Below are 6,459 nucleotides of genomic sequence, written 5' to 3'. Positions count from 1 at the left end.
ATTTGGTTTCTAGACAATAACTTAAGTTTAAGTGTATGGATCTCTATGAAATTTTACCAAAAGGTTCAATACCACTAAAGAAAGGTTGGGATTGTTTTTGGGGTGATGGTCTCAACCATTTAGGAATAAGTGGCCAAAAAGGGGCCCAAAACAAGCAATTTTCTAGTTTCAGGACAATAACTTGTGTATAAGTATATTGATTACTCTGAAATTGTACCACAAGACGAAGGTTGGGATTCATTTTGGGGGTAATTGTTCAAACCGTTCAGGAATTTGGGACCAAAAAGGGTCTAAAATAAGCATTTTTTTAGTTTTCAGACAATAACTTGTGTTAAAGTGTATTGATGTCTCTTAAAATGTACCATATTTTACAAAAAGAAAATTTTCTTCAAATGTTATTTTTTTTTTGGAAAAGAGGAAGGGGGGGGGGGGGGGGACAATTTTTTTATCCTCCAGATTTAATTTCTTCAAATATTTAATTTTGGAAAAGGGTGGGGTGGGGCAAAAAAAAAAATTATTGTGGGGGTGTCAATTTTTTTCTTCAAGATTTAAGAAATTGTCAATTTTCCAAAGAAAAATGGGGGGTCACAATTGCTAATTCTTTGTATATAGTCTGAAAACAGATTTACTAAGTATTGCGCAACAGCAAGGCGTATTGCACAAAAGCAAGAAATCTTCAATTGAATATAAATTCAAATCATATAACCAATTTTAAGTTCTTTGACTACATTTATTCTGTGTCAGAAACCTATAATCTGTCAAATATTTAATAACAATCCAAATTCAGACCTGTATCAAGCTTGAATATTGTGTCCATTTTTGCCCCAACTGTTCAGGGTTGGACCTCTGCGGTCGTATCCAGCTGCCCTTGGCGAAGCAGTTTATTTGTATTTTGAATGGTGCTTTGACCTGTAACATTCTATATAAAAATAAAGAGATGTGGTATGATTGCCAATGACACAACTATCCACCAAAGTTCAAATGAAGTGGATGTAAGCAATTATAGGCAACTGATTTTCAATCTATTAAGGACCATAACTCCTGAATGGCAAAAATGAAAATCATCAAAATTAAACTTGACTACCATTTTGTCATCAGTAACAACATAAAATTTTAATAGCATTGGTCAAGTAGTTCATAAGTCATTGCATGGAAACAACATAAAGTGCCATTTTCCAATAGATCAAGGTCCAAAACTCCTGAACGGTAAAAGTGAAAATCAGCAATATTGAACTTGACCTCCATTTTATCATCAGTAACAACATATTGTAATTTGAAAACCATAGGTGCAATTTTCCAATATATCAAGGACCATAACACCAGAATGGTAAAAGTGGAAATAATCAATATGGAACTTGATCTCCATTTTATTATTAGTATCAACATATTAAAATTTGAAAAGCATGGGTTGAACGATTGATAATTGTGCAGAAACTGTTGGCAGCCATAAAAAAATACATTTAATGTATTGGACCACTTACCTGTGGATAAGTTTGATTTTTATATGACCGCAAAATATTTGCGGCCATAAAATTGGGTTTTCAGACAATAATTTGAGTATAAAAGAATGGATCTCTATGAAATTGTACAAGGTTCTATACTACAAAAGGAAGGTTGGGATTGATTTTGGGGGTTATTGTCCTAGCTGTTTAAGAATTAGGGGCCAAAATCAAGCATTTTTCTTGTTTCAGGACAATAACTTGTGAATAAGTGTATGGATCACTATGAAATAGTACCACAGGGTTCCATACCAAAATAGGAAGGTTGGGATTGATTTTAGGGGTTATGGCTCAAACCATTTAGGAATTAAGGGCCAAAAACAATACTTTTCCAATACATCTGTACTATGTATAAATTGCTTATTTCTTGACCTATTTCAATGGGGTTTAATTCAAAGTCTTGAATACTTGTGGTTCTTTAATATGCTGAATCTATCCATGTATTTAGATTTTGGGCCCTGTTTTTAAATTTTTCCACATTAAGGTCCAAAGGGTCCAGAATTAAATTTAGTTTGATTTCATAAAGATCTTAGTAATTACTATTTTGATATGCCAAATCAAACAATTTATTTAGATTTTTAATTTTGGGAGCGTTCTCAAATTGATCTACATTAAGGTACAAAGAGTCCAATATTAAACTTTTAAAAAAGTTTTATTTACACAAAAATTAAATTCTTGGGAGTCCTTTGATATGTTGAATTTGAATATGTATTTAGATTTTTGATTTTGGACCCAGTTTTCAAGCTAGTCCAAATAGGGGTCCAAAGGGTCAAAAATTCAACTTTGTTTTGATTTAACAAAAATTAAATATATGGTTTGTTTTTTATATGCTGAATCTCACTGTGTATTTAGATTTTAGACTTTGGGTGCAGTTATCAAATTGGTCCACACTGAGGACCAAATGGTCAAAATTAAAACTTTGTTTGATTCCAACTAAAATTGAATTCTTGTGGTTCTTTGATATGCTGAATATTAACTGTGTATTTAGATTTTTGATATTGGGCCTGTTTTCAAATTGGTGCACAGGGAAAGTTTAATTTTAACAAAAAATGAATTCTTGGGGTTCTTCGCTATGCTGAATCTAAACATGTTTTTAGATTTTTGATTTTGGGCCCAGTTTTCAAGTTGGTCCAAAATGGTGTCCACAGGGTTCAAAATTAAACTATTTTTGATTTCAACAAAAATTGAATATACTTGGTTCTTTGATATGCTGAATCTAACTGTTATTCAGATTTTGGATATTGGACCATAATAGGTAAATGTCCAAATATTTCAAATTTTTAAGTTCTTAGACCACATTCATTGTCAGATATTTAATCACAATCCAAATTCAGAGCTGTATCAAGGTTGAAAGTTGTGTCCATACTTGCTCGGACTGTTCATGGTTCACTCTCTGGGGTCATAACAAGCTGCCCCCTGCTGAGTATTTTATTGTCATTTAGGATTTTTAACATTCAAGATTTCACAGTATGATCCTTCATTTGAAAAATTCAAGTTTGGAATTGATGGTAATTAAAAATCATTCGAACTAGATATCATTGAGATGGGAGCCATCTCTGTGGGCCTCACTGTGAATTATGTGTGGTAAAATATTTGTATCTTTATCATTGGACATGGGGTTGTCAACTGAAACCAAAGTTTTTGACCTTGACCTTTGACCTAGGAAGTTGTACATAAATTATGACACACCCTCTGGTGTTGGTTTATATACATGTCAAGTATAAATTTTGAAATCATAATGGTTCTCAAGATATAGAGCGGACACAATCTTTACCATAGGACATGGGGTTGTCAACTAAAACCAAAGTTTTTGACCTTGACCTTTGACCTAGGAAGTTGTACATACATTATGACACACCCTCTGGTGTTGGGTAATATACATGTCAAGTATAAACTTTGAAATCATAATGGTTCTCTAGATATAGAGCGGACACAATTTGTTACGGACGGACAAACGGACAGACTGATCACTAGAGGGGCGTCCGCCATTCGGCGGGGTCCTAATAAATGTCTTTCCTTGAACCTTGGGAAGATAGAAAATTTGGGGTACTATGATGATAAAAAAAGAACTGATTCACAAAACGGATAGCAATTTTACTGTTCTAGAGTAGCGGTTCTTGATTGTTTGAAAAATTTAAAATTATGTGGTTTTCCTCCTATCCCAGTGGTGATCCTTTTTTGAAGGTTGGAGTACCTGTGATTACTATATTTCTAGTTTTGATCTAGAATGTTATTTGAAGCAAATTTATGCACATACTGAAGGTGTGTATATTTTCAGAATTTTCATATAAGTAAATTTTAAACAAAAGGATGGTTGGTTGATATTCTTTTTTAACTTTTGATCCACTCAACTCTATCCTCCCCTAGTTTTCCAGCTAGGAGGTATATCTAGACATGACATACTTGAAGGAAGAACAACAAAATACCATTCACTCATCTTGAACTTGCACTGAGGTGTGAGCTAATGCTGTGTTGAAGGCCTCACTCAATTTGAAATATGTAGCAGCAATTTAAGTGCTGTTCCTTTGCTTTGGGCTTTGATAGGTGGTTTGGGCAATATTGTGTCATGAATTTATCACTGGTTTTCAATTTTAAGCAGGAAACATAATTTATGTTACAGTAATTTTGACCTAAGAAACAAAATTATTAAATATACATGTACTTTCAAACTAGAATGATTGATAGTTATTTGTTACCATCCAAAGAGTAAATTAGAGGATCCTCATTTTAACGGTGCTCTAGGTGAGGTTTTGCCATCAAATGGTGTCTGATGTTGTGTTTTAACTTAACAAAATCTTCATATAAAAAACTATCAAGACAAAAATGGAACCCAACTTTGCCACAATCATCCTTAGGGTATCAAGTTTAATAAAATGCTTCACTGAGGGCAGCCTGATGCCACCGCAGTGGTCAAACTCTGAACAGTTGGGGCAAATTTGGATACAATATTCAAGCTTGATACTATCTGAATTTGGATTGTGATCAAATTTTTGACATAATATAGGGTTCTGACACAAAATAAATGTGGTCAAAGATCTTACAAATCTAATGCAATACTGTGCAATTGAAGATTTCTTCTTGAAACTTTTTAAAAAAATTTGAAATTTTAAAAATTTTGAAGAAACAAATATGAACCCTTTTAAAAATAAAATGCTCCCCTGTGCCCAGCTTGATACAACCGCAGAGGTCGAACCCTGAATAGTTGGGGCAAGTATGGACACAACATTCAAACTTGATACAGCACTGAATTTGGATTGTGATTGAATATTTGACACAGCATAGGTTTCTGACACAGAATGAATGTGGTCTAAGAACTCAAAAAATTTTGGGGTCGTATAAAAAAATATTGCTTAAAATAGAACTAGAGGCTCTAAAGAGCCTGTGTCGCTCACCTTGGTCTATGTGCATATTAAACAAAGGACACAGATGGATTCATGACAAAATTGTGTTTTGGTGATGGTGATGTGTTTGTAGATCTTACTTTACTGAACATTCTTGCTCCTTACTATTATCTATATCTATAATGAACTTGGCCCGGTAGTTACAGTGGAAAATACTTTGTAAAAATTTACAAAAATTTACAAAATTTATGAAAATTGTAAAAAATTGACTATAAAGGGCAATAACTCCTTAAGGGGTCAATTGACAATTTTGGTCAAGTTGCCTTATTTGTAGATCTAACTTTGCTGTACATTATTGCTGTTAACAGTTTATCTCTATCTATAACAATATTCAAGATAATAACCAAAAGCTGCAAAATTTTCTTAAAATTACCAATTCAGGGGCAGCAACCCAACAACGGGTTGCCTGATTGGTCTGAAAATTTCAGGGCAGATAGATCTTGACCTAATAAACAATTTTATCCTCATCAGATTTGCTCTAAATGCTTTGGTTTCAGAGATATGAGCCAAAAACTGCATTTTACCCTATGTACTATTTTTTAGCCATGTCGGCCATCTTGGTTCGCGGGCAGGGTCATCGGACACATTTTTTAAACTAGATACCCTAATGATGATTGTGGACAAGTTTGGTTAAATTTGTCTTAGTAGTTTCAGAGGAGAAGATTTTTGTAAAAAATTACAAAAAATTACGAAAAATGGTTAAAAATTGACTATAAAGGGCAATAACTCCTTAAGGGGTCAACTGACCATTTTGGTCAAGTTGACTTATTTGTAGATCTTACTTTGCTGAACATTATTGCTGTTTACAGTTTATCTCTATCTATAATAATGTTCAAGATAATAACCAAAAACGGCAAAATTTCCTTAAAATTACCAATTCAAGGGCAGCAACCCAACAACGGGTTGTCCGATTCATCTGAAAATTTCAGGGCATATAGATCTTGACCTGATAAACAAGTGATGAGAAAAGCTCACTTGACCTTTCAGGTCAGGTGAGCTAAAAAAGGGGAGAAATGCATATATTGTATAATTTTGTAAACCGCTATTGACTCCTTTGAGGGAGTTATTGCCCTGAAATAAGTATTATCTTTACAATTTTTAGGGCGGATTTTTGATATTATCTTTAAAACTACACTAAATACAAGACTGTAAAATGCATAAATTATCAGCAGGAATACAAATAAGTCATAATGACTGAAAATCATCAGTCTAATTCATTGGGAGTTATTGCTCTTGAATGACGATTTTTATCTCTCCTGCAAAGAAAGTAGCAGAATGCAAGACACAGGGATTACTATCCATCTTGCAGGGTTCATCTGGTATTGACCTTGTTGTTTTTTCAGGAAAAAACTTTCTATGATAATGTTGATCGGGAAAAGAATGTATTTTCATTGATACTTGAAATTTAATAATTTAAATTTTGTAATCTATGATCAGAATGATGACTACAATCACATAATGATTGGAGAATTAGGTGATGATGGCATATCTATGATCAGAATGATGACTACAATCACATAATGATCGGAGAATGAGGTGATGATGGCAAATCTATGATC

This window comes from Mytilus californianus, unplaced genomic scaffold (assembly GCF_021869535.1).
Source record: "Mytilus californianus isolate M0D057914Y unplaced genomic scaffold, xbMytCali1.0.p SCAF_3, whole genome shotgun sequence".
NCBI lineage: Eukaryota > Metazoa > Mollusca > Bivalvia > Mytilida > Mytilidae > Mytilus > Mytilus californianus.
The sequence above is the reverse complement of the archived record's forward strand: the minus strand, read 5'-3'. Positions refer to the sequence as shown.